The sequence below is a fragment of the Cnephaeus nilssonii genome (assembly GCF_951640355.1).
Source record: "Cnephaeus nilssonii genome assembly, chromosome: 4".
Taxonomy (NCBI): Eukaryota; Metazoa; Chordata; class Mammalia; order Chiroptera; family Vespertilionidae; genus Cnephaeus; species Cnephaeus nilssonii.
Genome location: NC_137075.1, coordinates 67426290 through 67446164, shown reverse-complemented (window position 1 = coordinate 67446164; position 19875 = coordinate 67426290). Strand labels below are relative to the sequence as shown.

Below are 19875 nucleotides of genomic sequence, written 5' to 3'. Positions count from 1 at the left end.
GGGATGTACATCTAATTGACACGACATTGCATTAATCAATAGCTGCACATTCCGCAAACTGTGGCTCTGGCAGTCCTGAACAAGAAGGGTTTCCTGTTTAAGCTGCAGTCACTTTTCTGGCTGTGGATCATCGTTCCTCCTCTGGCAGATTCTTACAGTTCCTCTAGAGCAGTGATCGGCAAACTCATTAGTCAACAGAACCAAATATCAACAGTACAACGATTGAAATTTCTTTTGAGAGCCAAATTTTTTAAACTTAAACTTCTTCTAACACCACTTCTTCAAAATAGACTCGCCCAGGCCGTGGTATTGTGTGGAAGAGCCACACTCAAGGGGCCAAAGAGCTGCATGTGGCTTTCGAGCCACAGTTTGCTGACCACGGCTCTAGTGCATTTGAGACGACTGTCTCAAAGTAACCTGCAGCTTTCCTGACGGCTCCTCGCTCGCTCTCTTGCTAAGAACTGTGGCCCCTTTTCTGCTGAGTTTTTAGAACCTTCTGCTACCATATCTACCACTTGCACCACCAGATCCATAACCACCACCACAGGGGCTGCCAGAGCTTCTTCCACCAAAACTGTTCCCCTTCATGTTGTCCACTGTAATTTCCAAAATCATTTAGCTACCACCACCACCACCGTAGTTACCGCCAAGATCTCCCCCTTCATTGTAACCATCATATGTATCCTCCACCACTGCCACCATATCCACTGCCTTGGTTTCCATATCCTGGTCTACCACCACCACCATAGCCTCCTCTACTGCTACAACCAGGACCACCACCATGGTTGCCACCATCACCTCCAAATCCATTATATCCACCGTCACCTCCTCCATAACCACCTCTGCTGCCACCTCCATAGCCTCTTCCACCAAAGTTTCCTCCATGACCTATGAAGTCGCCAGACCCACCTCCACGGCCTCTTTGCGATCCATCCAGCAGACTCCATTTCTTGTTTAGAAAGAGCCTTGTTCACTTCACAGTTATGTCCATTAATAGTGTGGTGTTTCTGAACAATTTTATCAATTGTATCATGATAACAAAAGTTACAAAAGCAAATCCTCTTTTTTTGCCCACTCTGCCAGTCTTCCATAACTTCTGTGTTTTCAATCTTGCCATACTTTTCAAAGTAGTCTCTCAAATTTTATTCTTCTGTATGTAATGTTAACGTAAAAACCATTCAAAACTGTAAAGAATTTTGTGAGCTTATTTGAGCCAATCTGTCGACAATTGCAGGGAAGCAGAATCTCAATGATTTGGGATAATGCTCCGGAGAATGGCCAGTTCATACCTTGTTTTTATAAATTACCATCAAAAGGAAAATACGTAAGTGGGTTACATGAAATTCACTGGTAATAGATTAGGGAGGTGGGAGAAAGCAAAGCGGGGAAACCTCTGGGATAGGATAAAAGTGAAATGGTGGACATAAGCTTCTTTTACATAGATGAATACAGGAGAGTTAACATAGTTAACAGCTGATGATTAGCATGATAACAGTAACAAGGAGGGAATGCAGTGGTGCCATTTGTTGTGACCTGAGGGGTCCGGAAAAAGGGAAGTTACAAGTTACCCAGACATTTCACAGGTTTGTTATCTTAGCTGCAAAAAGACAATAGGCTCAGTAAAGATGAAGTTGATCTTTGTCAGAGAAAATACTGGCCTGGGACATGACTACCCACTATAACCTGCTTGTACTTAAATATTTCATCTCCAGACCGTCCTTTGTGGTTATTTTAGGTCTTTGAGTTTGCACAACTGCCATGCGGGCCTTCCCTGAACTAGTCGGGTTAGCATGTGGCCCCTTTCGTCCACACTTCTTTAGTGCCAACAACAAAAACGTTCTTCACTGTTAGATGGGCACCAGGCTGGACAGAATCTTCTCTAGAAACAGCTCTCTTGGTTCCACTACTCGCCCATCAACCTTGTGTGGCTGGGCACACATTGCTGCATCCACCTCTTCAACACAGGAGTAAGTCACAAAACCGAAGCCCCGGAATGTTTTGTTTGGGGGTGTCTCAACACCACACAACCTGTGAGTGTGCCCCATTTCTCAAAATGTTCTCTGAAACTGTCCTCCGTAGTTTCAAAGCTCAGAGCACCAATAAACAGTTTCCTCAACTGCTCTGGTTCTTTATAATCATGGCCCTCCCTCCCTTACCCCCTCCCCTCCACCCCTCTCCCAGTGGCCTCTGCCACAGCTGGAATCAGGCTGGGGCCTACAAGCCTTTTTAAAAGAAAGGGTTTATTGGGCCATAAAAAGGACCATTTCCTGGGGCATGAAGCCTGAACCACCCACAGCAGCGCTAGGTGGAAAAGGCAACATGCCCGCTGTCCTGGAGCTGGCCATGCTTGTTTGGGGGAAGAATGATGTTGTTTGAAAGAATTTCCATTGGCTACAGGTGAGGCGAGCTAGTTCCAGGATCGATGAAGAGTCCTAAGGAAGAAGGATTTGCTTCTTAGTATTGGTCATGGGCAATAGTCTAGAAAATGCAGGTGTAAGTAAGTGAAGGCTCCTGAGGTTCAGTGGCACCTGGCCATTGTCTTGTGGGTAATGGAAGTTAATCCAACGTTCCAACAAATACTCAGAAGTGTGGGCAGTCTTTTGTCAGCCGGTTCCCAACCATTAACTGGCTGACTGCCCTCTTTCTCTCCCTCTCCAGCCTCCTGTCGTGTAATGTAGAACATCTCAGAATTTTTTTCTTATCACCCAACCTGCTTTCTGTAGTTGGGTTCTTGTCTGGAGGTCCCCTGCTTTCTATGGTCCTGGTCACTTCACCTAGACCACGGTGCCAATGAGCTCATCTGACCAGCCATCCTGTGCTAATGGGGAAGGGCTAGAGGAAACCCTTCCCCACCCCTCCCCCTCACACACCCCAGACATTCCTCACTCCTATGCAGGAATGCAGGTCCAAATCCAAAGCAAATGCCACCTCATCCTAGAGGCCTTCCTTGATTCTGCCCTGAGCTCTACACCACTTTACACTTCTCGTGGGACCCTCACCTCCTTCAGGTAATAACTCGGGTCTATACAGCACTTTAAAGTCTACAAAGCACTTTCTGACGCCTATTCCAGCCTCCTCCTCCTCCTCCTCCTCCTTCTCCTCTCCCTCCTTGGCTTCTTAACCACCTTCTACACCTGGGAAGACAGAGCGTGGTGGGTCAGCACCTGAGCTCTGGGATCCCTCTGCCAGCATCTGCTCCACCGCTTGCTTGCTAGCTGCACAACTCAGGACAGTTGTTTATTTAAGTTCTCCACCTCTATCTCCTCATCTGTGAAGTGGGGATAATAATAGTGCCTCTCCTACCTGGTTGTTGTGAGGGTTGAATGAGACACACACACACACACACACACACACACACACACACACACAGCAAGCAACTCAGTAAGTGTTGGTTATTGTTATTATCTCACTAGGTCATACGCCAAACCCTACGGGAATAAAGAAAGCAAATCAGTTCTGTCATCCGATGTAAAAATGAGTTTAAACCCGATAATCTCTACGCTCTCTTCCAGCACCATTAAGTGATGATTCTACCATGAGTCACAGTTATCTATGGACACATCTTAGCTCTTCTAGGCTGTAGCAATCTCCTCAAGGCCCAACCCTCAACAGGGGGACAGGGGACTGTCCTGCCAGGTCCATGTTAACATGTAATCATCGCCCAGGCCTCATCCAGGCATCAGGATGAACAAACGAGAAATTCCTGTATAGCATTTAGCACAGTGCAAAGTAAGCTCCTAATAAAATAGTTAATGTTGTTGTCCCATCTTACAGTGAGGCTCTCTAACATGATTGTTATAAACAGAGACTCTGGAGCCATACTGCCTGGGTTCATCTTAGTGCTGACCCTGTGAGCAAGTGAATTATCCACTCTGGGCCTCAGTTTCCTCATCTGTAAGATGGACATGATGCTAACAGCACATGCTTAATGAGGATGCTGTGTGATTCAAATGACTTAATCTGAGAAAGACACTTAGAACTGTGCTTGTCAAACGCTTGGCGTACACAAGTGCTTTTGGTCATCATTTACAGGTGAGGAGACCCAAGCAGTAGTGGAGTTGGGATGCAAATCTAACTACCATAGGTGCCTGGACTATCCCAGAGCCTCAGTCCTAATATTAGGCTACGTTCCTGCCCCAGGTGGTCCATGTGCATTTGAACAGGAGCCTTCTCTAATGGTGGAGACCCCAGGAGTGGAGGAGCGTGAGTTAGCACCAGAGATCCCTGGAGTGAGCAAGACCACAGGATGCCGTCAAATCATACCAAAGAAGTGACCTTTTCCTCACCTGTGTCTGGCCCCATGGCTTTAGCATTTCATGAGGGCCACAGCCCAGAAGCCCATAAACTTGGCACCACCCACACCTGCCCTCTAACCTGGAATCTGCAGCGAAACCCTCATTATGGACATTGATGTAACATCAAAGCTGGGCCTCAGCTTTCCAACACAGGCCCTGGCCTTGAGGCGTTTTCCATTTCTGAGGCGTGATTCAGCCCAGGAGACAAGACCCGACTGGCACAGCACATATCAGAGGAGGGCGGGCTGGGTGGTGAATGGAGGGGAAGAAAAACAGATGGGTTAGTGCTGAGTGGGTCTCACAGCTGCTGAGCTGCGGGGGAGAGGGGAGCAGGAGCAAGCAGACGGAGCATGCCCGCTGCAGGAGCTGCACGGAACACAGCTGCCCACAGCTGCCCACTGACCAATTGATCTTCCTTGCAGTCAAATTTCTTGATTTACACATGAATCCAACTATGCTTCTAAAGCCCCAGGGAAAGAACACTAGTAACAGTTCACATTTGTGCAGCACAATATGATTTTAAAAGCCCTTTCACGCCAATAGCCTTAATCTCGAGTTGCTTTTTTAAATAATTTGATTCTCTTGTTACAAAGTAGCCTGTGGTTATTGGGGAATACTGGGAAATTTTTTCAATGTAAATTAAAAATTTTCAAATATACCACCAGCAATAACGTTTTCAGTAAATTTCCAACTAGTCTTTTTTCTAAGTCCACATACATATATAGTTCATTAAACAAAAGTGGAGGCTTACGACATCAAGAGTTTTATCTTTTCTTGATCACTTGACATAAAATCATGAGCATTTTCCAATGTTATCAGTCATTCTACTGTAATAATTCAAAAAGTCAGCTTTTTTGCCCAACCGGCGTGGCTTGGTGGTTGAGCATGGACCTGTCAACTAGGAGGTCTGGATTTGATTCCCAGTCAGGGCACATGCCCCCTTTGTGGGCCTGGTCACCAGTAAAGGGTGTGCAAGAGGTAGCCAATCAATGATTCTCTCTCATCATTGATGTTTCTATCTCTCCCTCTCCCTTCCTCTCAGAAATCAGTAAACATATTTTTCTTAAAGTCTGCTTTTATTAGCATAGGTTGCCACAATTTCTGTAGCCATGCCCTGATTGTTGGACATTCAAGAGGTTGCAAACATGTTACTATTACAAATAACACTGCCACGGACATCTTTTTACTTATATTTTTGTCTCTATATCTAATTATGGTCTAATGATAAATTTCTGGTCATTGAATTACTAGCTTGAAGGATTTGAATTTTTTTGAGTACAGATAGCTGAATTACTCTCCAAAAAATATATTCATTAACACTTCCCCCACACACACACCCCAGAATGTACCTCTTACTCTGTTTTGAACCTGTGAGCCAGTGAGTTAGGTAACAGGTGTCTCACGTTGCAGAGGAGGAAAGTGGGAACGAAGAGTTTAACTAGCTGGGTTCACACAACTGAGACTCAAGCTCTAGCCTCCTGGACCTGCTGCCAGGGCCCGACCCACTCTGCTTCCCAGACAAGGAGCGCTCTGAAAAGGTTTTCCTGAGAAATGGAGCTGTGTAAAGTTCTCTTTTTGTATCCATACTTGTTGGTGACGCCCTAGCTGGTTTGGCTCAGTGGAGAGAGCCAGCCCAGGTTCAATTCCAGTCAAGGGCACATGCCCAGGTTGCAGGCTCGATCCCCAGTAGAGGGTGTGCAGGACACAGTAGAACAATGATTCTCTCTCATCACTAATGTTCCTGTCTCTCTCCCCCTCTCCCTTCCTCTCTGAAATCAATAAACATCTATTAAAAAAATACTTGTTGACAATATTTTTTTAAATCTTCAGCTTGTTGACCTTATTTGTGCCATGGTCCCCTTTGGCAGCCTGAGTAAGCAGCCTACCAACCCTCTCTCAGAATAAGGTATTTATATGTACGTAATAAAATACATAGAATTATAAAAGAAGCCAGTCATATTAAAATATAAAAACAAAATGATGATATGGTAAAACATCTGCTCCTTTATTAATGCATTAGTAACAAAATCTAGCACTACATGTTGACGGGGCAGGGTCCTGAACACCCCTGGACATTCTTGCTGAGTGTGCCAGACTACAAGGCTTATCCATCACGTGACACTGAGCAGTTTCGGTATCTCGTCACTTAGGCAACCAGGCCAGCCTATTTGCTGCTTGCTTCATTTACTGCTTAAAAAGCACTGGGCCCTTGGCCCTAAATTCCTCTCTTGTAACATAATCCACTGCATGTGCTCCTACCACCTGGCCCTTTGAGTTGGCCTGTGGGAATTAGAGATCAGGGAAACAGCACAGATACACTGACACTGGCTACCACTTTTGCTGTAATGAAGTCTTTCATCTAAGATCCAGAAGTTTCATGCCTTCTGTCAGCAGCCATGAAACTGTGGCAAGCTGTCTGTCTGGTTAGCTTGCAAGTAGGGCAAAATCTCAGAGCCTTCACAGCCCTACCGCCACAGTCATTTCGAAGTGGTGGTGGGCAGAAATGCCATTTTGAGAATATGCAACAGCTCTAATGCAGACTGAAAAGACCTGTATTTTTACGGGTGAAAAAGCCACTGGGGTTTGTTCATAGTTGAAGGAAATGCTAAGTTTCAGTTAAAGGGTTATGAAAGTGTCAGTTGCTTTTTCATTCAAGTCCACAGATTTTGTGAGAACTCTTGTCTACTGCCAACTCCCCAAAAGAACACCAGAAAAACCTGTTGATCAAGCAAAGTCAGTCCAAGTCTGTTACATGTGTACTGCAGTGAGGGAGAACACCAACCCAACCGAGACTTGCTACTATGTCAGAAGGGAGATTTCAAGAAGGGCTATTTATAGGACTTTGGGATCTGAGCTCAAGTGGTTTAAGGTGGTTTTTCAAAGCAAAAAAAAAAAAAAAAACACACACACACACAAAAAAAAACAAATGGGATTGGACACAGTTTGTGACATTTAAGACAGTTTAGGATTTGTAGACACACAGAAGTGAGGGTCTTGAAGAAAATCTTGATAAATAAACTTTGTCACATAAATGAGCTCATTGCCTATGTGAGCAGTCTGTGGTTCTGATAGGGGAGCAGTCTGTCCTGTCCCCGATGACCAAACTCGGAAAAATTAATTTCTTGAAGCACACAATTAATCTATTTCTCTTCCTGGGCAAGAATTTCCAGGAAGAGTGTGTCATGTTGATATGGGTGGTCTCGGTTCTTACTCAACAAGACCAGCTTAGCCAGAATCTCCTTTTCCACAAAAGTGGAGGCCTGCCTGTTTCGGCCCCTTTTTGCTGTCTGTCCTTTCCATACTGTGAGTTTACCGTGGGCAGGGCCTCAACCTTATACTCCTAGGTGTGAGGTTTGTTTTCTATATATTTGTAGTCAAAATGTGTAATATACACTACTTATAATGTTTGATTTTATTTCCTGGTTTTGAAAAAATTAATATTGTGTCATAAACATTTTCCCATCATATTATACAATCTTTATAAAAGCCATTTCAGCCCTAGCTGGTTTGGCTCCGTGGATAGAACATAAGGAAGGGAGAGGGAGAGAGGGAAACATCGATGTGAGAGCAGAACATGGATCAACTGCTTCCTGCACACCCCCTAACGGGATTAAAACCTGAAACCTGGGCATGTGCCCTGACCAGGAATCAAACCAGCAACCTTTCCATGCACTAGACAATGCCCAACCAACTGAGCCACACCAGCCAAAGCTGTACCTTTTTAATTGTGTGAATGTCCTACCTATCCAAAAATACAGTTTAAAATAATCTTTCTTTAGTCCTGGCTATGTGGCTCAGCAGTTAGTGTTGGCCCTCACACTGAAGGATTTCAGGTTCTATTCTTGGTCAAGGGCATGTACCTGGGTTGCAGGTTCATCCCCAGCCCTGGTTAGGGCATATGCAAAGGCAACCAATGAATGTATCTCTCTCACATCGATGTTTCTCTCTCTCTCTCTCTCTCTCTCTCTCTCTCTCTCTCTCTCTCTCTCTCTCTCTCCTCTCTCTGTCTCTCCATTTCTCTTTCTCCTTTCCACTCTCTCTAAAAATCAATGGGGAAAATATCCTCAGGTGAGGATTAACAAATAAAAAATCTTTCTTTGAATATTAAAAAGTAAATTAAGTGGTAGTATACAAATTTATGACTGCCTAGAGAAGAATGAGGGGTCACAGAGGGCAGAGAGATGGGTGTTGCTGGAATTTACTCTTATCAGCTGAGAATGATGAGGGAGACCAGGGAGTTCAGGGTGTATTCCCAGGAGTGACTTGGACAGTGGACAATGACATTGAAACTGGGTAAAGAAGGAAGGCGGAAGGGAGGGAGGGAAGGACAGAGAAAAGGTGGTAAGATCAATCAATTGTAGGTCCCACTGGAACCAGTCATTGGACTTGTGGTGCTGGGGGGACGAGCTGGGCAACTAGAAGGAGTGATTAGAGTCTAGGATGCTTGAAATTGAGATTATGGAAGCGGATGGACTACATCATTTGTGGGCTCAGTTCAAAATTAAAATGCAGGGCCCCTTGTTCAAAAAGCTTTTTCCTTTCTTCCAATGATTCCTCTTGTCTTGTTGTGGTCTTTCTGTTTGCTACTCAATGTCTAAATAAAGTAAAATTAAAGTTTTTAAATTATTAGCATGAATTTTTGAAATTTTATTCATTTCTTGATTTGAGAGACAGAGGAAGAGCAAGAGCCGGAGCAAGAGAGAGAGAGAGAGAAACATCAATTTGTTTGTTCCCGTTATTTATGCATTCATTGGCTGACTCTTGTATGTGTACTGACCAGGATCCAACCACAACCTTGGTACATCCGGGCAATAATCCAACCAACTGAGCTACTGGGGCAGGGCTAGCATGAATTTCATCATTCATCGTTATATTGTGCAGTCCCAGTTTTAAATGCAGATATCACGGTATTTAACGCGCATGTGGATTTACATTTATTGTGTATTATGGCTTGTCCCCAGAGGGTGCTTTGAGCTGTCCAGAAAAGACAAACACAGGAAAGACTGAGGACGTTTAGAAGGAGAAATAGAAGTTCCGCCGCACCCCTGCCCCAAGCTTGCAGCAGGACTATGCTCCCCTGGGCACGTGGACACTCTCAGGGTGAGTGGTGCCCCTTCCCAGGGGTCCCTCCACACGGGGTGCGGGTGCACGCGAGCGCCCTGGCGGGGTGCGATCTAGAGAAGTCAAGCCAGGTGTCCCTCCTGCCCAAAGGTCGCTGCCCAAACCAGGACAGACAGGCAACCCCCGCTGGTATTGCCAGCTTGTCCACTCCGCACCTGGATCTGGGTAGTCAAGAGTCACCACCGCAGCCCTCTCCTTGACCGCGCCCGCCCCCTGCCGGCGACTGAAGGTAGTAGCAGTGGAGGGGGGAGGGCAGGGCCTTAGGAGCCATCCCTGGAAGGCGGGACAGCGCATGAGCCGACACGCGTGCTCCAGTGTCCCATGAGACTTCACCTCTAAAACTCAAATTCAAGGATGAAAAATTTAAATGTCAAGGCAATGACAGCAGAGCACGGGGCCCTGTGAGACTGCACTGGCCACACATCCCTGAAGCCAGCCCATAAGTAGGTATCGTATCCCAATTATTGGTGATAACATCTAGGGAGCAATGCTGTCCAATAGAAGTAAAATATGGGCCATGCATGTGAGCCACGCGTATCCTTTTAAATTTTCTAGTAAAAAAAAAAAAAAAGAGTGAAAAGAAGCAGATGAAGTTAGGTTTAACTTATACTAAAACACTATCATTATAGCATGTCATCAATATTAACAATTATTAAGACATTTTTACCCTTTTTTTTTCATACTAAGACTTCAAAATCCAGTGTGTAGTTTACACTTACAGCACATCCATTCCAATTCCTTCGCCACATGTGGCTAGTGGCTAATGTAGTGGACAGGGCAGGTCTGGAGGAGGAAAAAGGAAGTGTGTGGCTGCAGCCCTGTGTGTGCTGTTGCCACTCAGTGATGAACACTGGCGGCTAAAACAGAAATATGACCCACATTTGTCAATCACATTACGTTAACAAGCAACTTGGCATCAGAATTTCTGTGAGTGGTTTTGATGACTAGTGTGTGGCTATTTTAACATAAATGTTATTAGATTTAAAATATTCCTTTATATAACAGTGTCATCCAGACATTCATTAAACACGGGTTCTAATGCTAATGCTGAAAAACATAGCCCCAAATCCATGAACATAGAAGGCAAAGTTTGATGTGTCCCTTGCCATGAGGGAGGCCAAGTAACCAACTTCATGCTCCATGTTGTTAATTTAAGGAATGAAGACCTTGGTAGATATTGGAAAATTCTGAGAAATAAAAATCAACATTCAAGCAGATACACTTTTGTTTAATCTATATGTTTTTATTGTGAACAGTATTACAGATGTCCCCTCATTCCCCCCCCCCCCGTGCCCCTCTCCACCTAGCCCCTACCCCCCCCCCCCCCCCCGCAGGCCTTCACCACACTATTGTCTGTGTCCATGAGCTATGCATATAAATATAAAACACTTGCAAGTTTATAAAATCGTTACATAACCAGGCAGAAAGGAAAAAACCCGGCCACATGGATTCAAGATCCACACCAGAGTAATGTGCACTGAGCTGGCCTGGTTAAGCAGGTAAACTCTCTAAGAACACAAAGCCCTGTTTTATGTGTTCCTATGGGAGACAGTGAATGCTTCTAGGATGCTGCCACAAGGTACATTTCCTTTGTCATCAGCCTTTTCCTTCCAGGAGTCACTTTACTGCTGGACTAGCCTGCCATGTAGTGGTGAAAGAGGGAAACTACAGGCTACTTTAAAAATACTTCATGCCTGGTGTTTGATACATCAAAAGAAAAAATGTGACATAAAATAAATTCCTGTAAACCCACCATCCAACTTAAGAACGATAACGTTACCTATTAATGCATCCACCTGTATACCTCTTTTCCTATCTTATTCTGCCGTCTCACCAGAGGTAACATTAACTTGAATTTTATGTTGAGCCATTTCTTGATTTTCGAAAATACATAGTTTTATCGCGTGTTTATGCTCCCCTAAACAAAATATTTAGCGTACTTATTTGATTGAGCTTTATAAAAGTGATATCATAATTTTCTGTAGTTTCCCACAGCTTTCCTTTTCTATATGTTACTAGAGGCCTGGTGCACGAAATTCGTGCATGGGTAGGATCCCTAGGCCTGGCCAGCAATCAGAGCCGATCAGGGCCTTCCGGCTCCCAGCCGAAGCCTTCCTTCTGGCTGCTGGCCGGGGCCTTCCTGCGTTCTGCGCCACCCCCTGGTGGTCAGCGCACGTCATAGCAAGCAATCGAACTCCCAGTCTCCCGGTTGAGCTCCCAAGGGGACACTTTGCATATTAGCCTTTTATATGTATAGATATTTGACCAGATAAAAGTATGTGTGTCCCTGTAGTGCATTCACTGCCTGAACAGCTATTTATTTATCCATTCTCCTATCAATGGACATTTAGGAGCTTCCAATTTTTTGTTATTGTAATGGTACTGCAATGAATATTCTTATGCATGTGCAAGAAGTTCTCTGTAGCATATCTAGTTTAATTCTACAAAATATTGCCAAAGTGTCTTTCATACTTGTACCAATTTACAGTCCACATGTGGTATATAAAAGGTTCCACTGATCCTCAGCCCCACCAGCACTTGGTGTTACTAATTTAATTTTTTATTTTATTTTTGCCAATGGAGTTGGTGGAAAATGGTATCTTATTGTGCCATTGATATATATTTACCCGGTTGTCAATGAGGTTGAGTGTGTTTTTATTTTTAGTTGGCAAATTGTTTCCTTTTTTTGTGCCTATTAATGTCTTTTGACCATTATTCTACTAGTTTGTCTTCTTAAGATTAACATCTTGATCTTAATTTTTTGTCAGTTATATATGTCACATATACTTTCACCTAGTTTTCATTTTTAGCAACCTTGCTGGACTCTCTTATGAATTCTAGTAATTTGTCGATTTTTGGGGGGCTTTTAAATGTATACAATTATATTAGCTGCAAATAATGACAGTGTTGTTTCCCGCTTTCTCCTTATGTCTGTCTTATCTTTGCCTCATTGAACAGAAGAGGTGATAACAAACACCTTTGTCTTGTTTTGTGCTTAAAGGAACAATGTTTTCAATGATTGCCATTAAGAGTGATTGCTACTAGAGGCTTTTTAAAAAATTCTTTTAACATTAGCAAGTTTTATTTTATTCCTGCTTTTGTCATTAATGGATATTGCTTTTACTGAAGGACTTCACTACATCTATTGAGATAATCATATACCTTCTCCTTTAACCCATTAATGGGATGAATTAAAGCTACAGGTACTCACCCTAGCTGGTTTGGCTCAGTGGATAGAGCATCAGCCTGGGGACTGAAGGGTTCCAGGTTCAATTCGGTCATAGAGCACATGCCGGGTTGTGGGCTGGATCCCCAGTGGGGGGCATGCAAGAGGCAGCCGATCAATGATTCTCTCTCATTATTGATGTTTCTCTCTCTCTCCCTCTCCCTTCCTCTCTCTGAAATCAATAATAAAATATATGTTTAAAAAAATAATAAAATAAAATAAATAAAGCGACAGGTCCTTAATGTTAAATCATTCTAATATTATTGGGATAAATCCAGCTTAGTCATGATGAATTGTCTTTATTATACACTGTTGAATTTGATTTGCTAGTATGTTGTTTATAATATCTCCATCTATGTTCATGAAGGATTCTGTTCTTCTCTTTCTCATACAGTCCTTGATTGATTCTATTTCAAGGTTATACTAACCTCATATAATGAGTTGGGGAGTATTACTTTTGTTGATAGTCTTTGTAAGAATTTGTATAAAATCAGAATAATTTGTTCTATGAAAATCTGCTAGGAATTGCCTTAACCAGCTACACTTGATTTTAAAAAACAAAACACTGATTCCATTTCTTTACCACTATTGTAAAAATCAGGCTTTCTTGATACAGCTTTGATAAGTTATAGTTTTCTAGAAGTGTTTCCCTTCTAATAAGTTTTTTAATTAATTGGTATAATGTTATTCTAGATATACTCATGTTACCTTTTTAATCTCTTCTGTATTTGCAGCTTGCTTCTGTTATTTCTGTTATTATTTGGGCATGCTGCTACCCGCCCCACCCCACCTCCCTTTAAAATGAATCTTGCCACCTGGCCTGGTAACTCAATTGGATGGAGCATCGTCCCAATATGCCAAGATTGCAGGCTTGATCCCTGGTGAGGGCATACAAGAAGCAACCAATGAGGGCATAAATAAGTGATCAGTGGAACAACAAATCTCTCTCTCTTCTCTCAAATCAATCAATAAATTAAAATCTTTCAAAAAATGAATCTTGCCGGTGGGTGACTCAGTTGGTTGGAGCGTTGTTCTGTACACCAAAAGTTTGCTAGTTCAATTCCAAGTCAGGGCACATACCTAGGTTGTGGGTTCAATCCCTGGTCTGGGATGCAACCAATCGATGTTTCTCTCTCACATCAATGTTTCTCTCTCTCTCTCTCTCCCACTCTCTAAAAGAAATTTTTAAAAATCATGTCCTTGGATAAGGATTTTTTAAAAAGAATCTTGCCAAAGGTTTGTCTATTTTATCTGGCTTTGGTTTGTTGGTCACCTCTGTTGCATGTTTGTTTTTCATTAATTTTGGCTCATCTTTATCTTTTTCCATATACATATTTTATTTGGGTTTATTCCATTATTTTCTTTTCCTCTTAGAGTGAAATATAGCCTATTCATTTCAGTCTTTTTTCTTTGTAATGTAAGCATCTAAAGATAAAAATTGCCTTATAATTATCATTTTTTCTACATCCACCAGTCTTGATACGTAGAATTTTTAATTTTTTTTTTTAAATATATTTTATTGATCCCCCACAGAGAGGAAGAGAGAGGGATAGAGAGCCAGAAACATCGATCAGCTGCCTCCTGCACACCCCCCACCGGGGATGCGCCCACAACCAAGGCACATGCCCCCGACCGGAATCGAACCTGGGACCCCTGAGTCTGCAGGCCGACGCTCTATCCACTGAGCCAAACTGGCCTCGGCGATACGTAGAATTTTTAAAAGAAATATTTTTATTAATTTTTAAAGAGAGAGAAACATCTTTGAGAGAGAACCCCCACTGGGGATTGAGCCCTCAATCCAGGCATATGCCCTGGCTGGGAAGCTGGCGACCTTTGGGTGTTCAGAAGGACACTCACCACCTGAGCCACATCAGCCAAGGCTGGCGTTTTATCACATAGCCTAGAGTTTTGTCTACGAAACTTCTGATTTCTTTTATGGTTTCTTACTTGACTCATAAATTATTTAGAAGTGTACTTTCTAATTTCAAAATCTCAGGGTGTGTGTCATTTATCTTTCTGTTACAGACTTCTAACTGAATTGCATAAGTTAGATCTATGATCATAGACCATAAAATGTGGCATATGTGAATCAGATTCTTTGAAATTAGTTAAAACTGGTTTTATAGCCTTTTATATGATCAATTTGGGGGAATGTTCCACATGCACTTGAAAATAATGTATATTACTTGATTGTTTGATGTAATTTATAAATGTCCACTAAATCAAGCTGGTTAATTGTGCTAATCAAATCTTTCTTGAGTCATCAATAATTTAGAGCAGTGTATTGAAATCTCCCACTATGTTAGTAGGCTAATTAATTTTTTCCATAGTTCTATCATTTTTATTCTATGTATTTAGAAGCTATTTTAGTAGGTACCCACAACTTTAGAATTATTATATCTTTATGATCATGATAGAAGGTCCTAATAATACTTATTTCCTTATAGTATTTTTTCTAATATCACTAGACAAAACATAATTATACCAACTTTCATTTAATTAGTATTTGCCTGGTATATCTTTTTTATCATTTTACTTTTATCCTGTGTCCCTCTGTTTTAGGTATATCGAGATTTTTTTAAATCGAGGTCTGAGAACCTGTCCTTTAATTGATTGTTTAGCCCATTTATACTTATTATGGTTACTGATAATATTTAGATTCCTACCATGTTACCTTTTACTTTCTATTTGTGCCTTTGCTTCTGCTGGGTGCCAGGATGCCTACTGACCTAGGGCTACGTTAGCCTCTATCATCAGAGTCTCACTGGGAAAGTGGAAGCCAAATCCTCTGTGTTACAAGTATATTCACCTGTGTGGACGTAAAGAGAACAGTCAGCTGCCCCTGGGTGCAGCTCACCTGTGCCCCAGAAGGTTGCTTCTTGCCTTTCCAGAGACTCAGGACAGGCAATCAGGAGACAGATTTTAAAAGGGAATGTTTAATATGAGGAATTATTAAGCTATGATAAAAGAATAGAACGATAGGGCTAGAAGACAGGCTTTGAAGGGGGGCTCCCACCCCTAAGCTGGGGTTCAGACGGCACTGGAGAAGATGTGGTTGCATCCCACTGGATGGCAGAGAAATTTTCAAGGTGGCTAGGGGGTAGAGCATAGTGGAACCCCATGATGCAGAGGATTCTGGGAAATGTAGTTTCCACTTCTCCTCTAAATGTAGTTTCCACTTCTCCTGTAGTTTCCTAAGGGTTCCAAAGGCAGAGGAACCCTTAGAAAGGGAGGGGTGCAGTGACAATACATAGTCCCTCAGAAACCTGAGCTAAGATGGAGTCTTCAGTCTGACCCCCACGTTGTCATTGGTCCAAGGGCAGGCTTCCCTGTAGCAGCTGAAATGAGCATTGGCCTCGTGACCACCCAACCTTTCCTTTGCTTCCAACCAGGGCTCCCCACTCCAGTCTCAAGTCTATGATTTATTTTTTTGTTTGTTTGATTTTAATGGTTTGGAGATTTCCCCTACTTCCTGCAACCCAACAATACATTAAAAATATTTTTCCCCAGGATCCTGTTGTTTTATGTAGAGAATCTAGTCCATCACACTGTCAAAAGCAGAAGATCCAGGCTACTTTGAAAAAGAATGATTCCCAATCTGAACACTCCTCAAAACTCAATGGAATAATTGTAATGTCACTGCTTGCAACAGAGAAAAAAAAAAAAAAAAACCTAAGAAATAAGTGATTCAAACTTGTGGCTGTATCACAGAGGTATGTGAGGATCTGATGAAAGCCATGCATTCCAGAAAAATAATATCCTAAAAACGTGCTGCATACAAGTTCAGGTGGTTCAAAGGTCCCTGTGATGCCTGTTTGTGGACCCTGTCCATGGAGAGTAAGAACCTGGTCCAGCGCTCTGCCTGTGTGGCTCAGTGGTTGAGCGTCGACCTATGAACCAGGAAGTCAGGGTTCAATTCTTGGTCAGGGCACATGCCTGGGTTGCGTGCTCGATCGCCAGTGTGGGGTGTGCAGGAGGCAGCCAATCAATGATTCTCTCTCATCATTGATGTTTCTATGTCTCTCTCTCCCTCTCCCTTCCTCTCTGAAATCAATAAAAATATTTTTTTTACAAAAAGAGCCTGGTCCAAGAGAAATAAGGTCACATATAAAATCTCAGCCCAGCATTCATAAAGAGGCCAAAGCCATCAGAACTTTTCTCCCAATGCTTTTCTTTTTTTAAAAATATATTTTATTGATTTTTCACAGAGAGGAAGAGAGAGGGATAGAGAGTCAGAAACATCGATGATAGAGAAACATCGATCAGCCGCCTCTTGCACAACCCCCACTGGGGATGTGCCCGCAACCAAGGTACATGCCCTTGACCAGAATCGAACCTGGGACCCTTCAGTCCGCAGGCCAACGCTCTATCCACTGAGCCAAACCGGTTTCGGCCCAATGCTTTTCTAAACATAAATAAAAGCCTTTCTAATTAAATGTTCACCATTTACCACTTCCAGCATTTTAGTTTTGTATTATATTAAAAAATTTAAAAACATAGTAGTTTTTTGGTTTTTCGAGTTGCATAAAAAAATTTGCAGTGGAATAGGCCCCTTGTGTAATTAATATCTATAATACCTTCATGCCTGTTTCATAAAGACCAAGCAAAATTTTACTAATAAGTTATTATAAAGGTTTATATTTATAATAACTTTCCTCGTATAAGATTTTCATGACTTCATTTATGTCAAGACCTTCATCAGGAACACAGTCGGAACTCAAACAATGTTCTTATAGGAAAACAGAGTTTTATGCAATGGTCAATTTTTTCAACTGTTTTCAGGAATGCCCTGAGTGAAAAACTAGATTGTCTTATGCATGTTAATCTAGGCCCCTCAGCTGCCCTGCATGTTCCCCAGGGAAGGACTGGCATAGCAGGAAGAACTCCGAGTCCATCCTGGCCTCTGCCGGGTAGCCTTGGGCAGGTTAGTTTACATCTCCAAGTTTCCGTTTAATCATCTATCAAGGACCAATGACAATATCCACGTAACGGTGGGGCAAGGACAATAAGGCTGCAAGAAATACTGGTTTCGTGGTGCAGCCCAACAAATGCTTACTGACTGATTGGGTAACTGAGAAGTGGCTCTGGTTTATTGTCTAGCTAGGAAAAGGGATCCAGCTTGGTCTGCTGGGCCCATTTATAATTATGACTTGCCCATTGTTTGATGGAGGATCCTATAGCCAAACAAATAAATAGTTAATTTAAAGTCAAGCAACAAGGGCTCTTTACTTTGGCTGGAAATTTAATTCCCAGACAATCATACATTATGTAAAGGCTGCCTTGACCTGCGCCCAGTACAGGAAGATCACGGAAGCACAGGGGAAGATCAGAGATGGGGGGGAGGTGAATGCCATGGTTTAGAGTAGGGGTCCTCAAACTTTTTAAACAGGGGGCCAGTTCACTGTCCCTCAGACCGTTGGAGGGCCGAACTATAGTTTAAAAAAAACTATGAATGAATTCCTATGCACACTGCACATATCTTATTTTGAAGTAAAAAAACAAAACGGCAAAAACACCTGCATGTGGCCCGCGGGCCATAGTTTGAGGACGCCTGGTTTAGAGCTTCCCTCTCACATTGCACGGATAAGGAACCTCCCTAGGGGTTAACTCAGCATCAGGGTGATATTGATGTGGTTATATCTGCTGTCGTCCAGAAGTTTTTAAGATGAAAGAGCAGTTGAAATGGTCCAGCTACTTTGGAAGACAGTCTGCAGTTCTTATAAAGTTATATGTATACTTACCAGGACCTAGCAATCCCATTTACTTAAGAGGTACTAGTATTTACTGAACAGAAATGAAACATCTGTCCACACAAAGATTTGTACATGAACATTCCTAGAACTTCATCACAATCACTCAAACTGGAAACAACTCAAATGTCCTCCCACTGGTGCAGGATGTGGTCCTTCCAGACAACAGAATTCTACTCAGCAATGAAGACTGGACTCTTGATACATGCAACAACACAAGTGATTGCAAAAGCATGGTCTTAAGTGAAGAAACCCAGAAAGAAAAAGCTAGATGATTCCACTTATATGAAATGTAAGAAAAGACAAAACTACAACGACATAAAGAAGACCAGTGGTTGACAGGGACGGGGGGTGATAGAAGTGACTACAAAGGGACCCGGGGAAATTTTTTTTTAATATATTTTTATTGATTTCAGAGAGGAAGGGAGAGGGAGAGAGAGATAGAAACATCAATGATGAGAGAGAATCATCAATTGGCTGCCTCCTGCATGTCCCCCCACTGGAGATCGAGCCGCAACCGGGGGATGTGCCCTTGACTGGAATCGAACCTGGGACCCTTCAATCCGCAGGCTGACGCTCTATCCACTGAGCCAAGCCAGCTAAGCCAGATGGTGGTTTTAGAGACTTCTCATGGGATGGGAAAGAGAGGGACTCACACCCCACCAGGTTGGGGATAGTTTTCATGGTGTTTTTTGAGAAAGGCCTGGCCCCCCTGCCAGCCTGGACTCCCTTCTACTCAAGCGCCAGCTGCCGGCTCCAGACAGGACACAGATTTGTTGGTATTTAAGGGATTGGAGGATTAAATGGGCCAGAGAGGCCCCTCCACACAGCCTCATCCTCTAATGCTGGGAGCCAGCCCTGGGTGTTATTAAATCTGTGGTTACATCACAGGCGCCTCAAGCCCCTTCCTTTGGAGCCCAGCAGGCTTTCAAAGCCAACAGGAAGTGAGGAGATTGGGGTCAGCGCAGGGAGCCTCAGTCCTTCTCTGGTGTATACATAGATCAGTCTGCAGATGGAAGATCAGATTCACCAAAATTAAACCTGGGATACAGTATGAGCATTGTCATTGGCTGACCTTGGGTACAGTACTTCAGCTCAGGACATTGATCTTCTCTGCTTCAAAACAGGGACATTGCCCGGCCGGTGTGGCTCAGTGGTTGAGAGTCGACCTATGAACCAGGAGGTCACTGGTTCAATTCCTGGTCACGACATAGGCCCAGGTTTCAGGCTCAGTCCCTGGTGGGGGGTGTGCTGGAGGCAGCCAATCAGTGATTCTCTTTCATCATTGATGTTTCTATCTCTCCCTCTCCCTTCCTCTCTGAAGTCAATAAAAATACAAATTTTTAAAATCCAATACAAGATCCCAAGAGAAGACAGGGAAGAAAATAAAATGCAAATAGGCATAGCTCAAACCCCTTACATCATGGAGGGAACATCAGGTCCCGGAGACTATCTATATATATAAAAAGCCAGTGTCCATGAC

The 19875-nt window shown here is 43.0% G+C and overlaps 1 pseudogene across 1 annotated transcript; it reads right to left on the bottom strand.

Annotated features, from left to right (window-relative positions):
* Positions 1 to 486: 486 nt before the first annotated feature.
* On the bottom strand, positions 487 to 1136 carry LOC307097608 (annotated as a pseudogene). Its single transcript has one exon. The product of its transcript is annotated as an uncharacterized misc_RNA (transcript).
* Positions 1137 to 19875: the final 18739 nt, after the last annotated feature.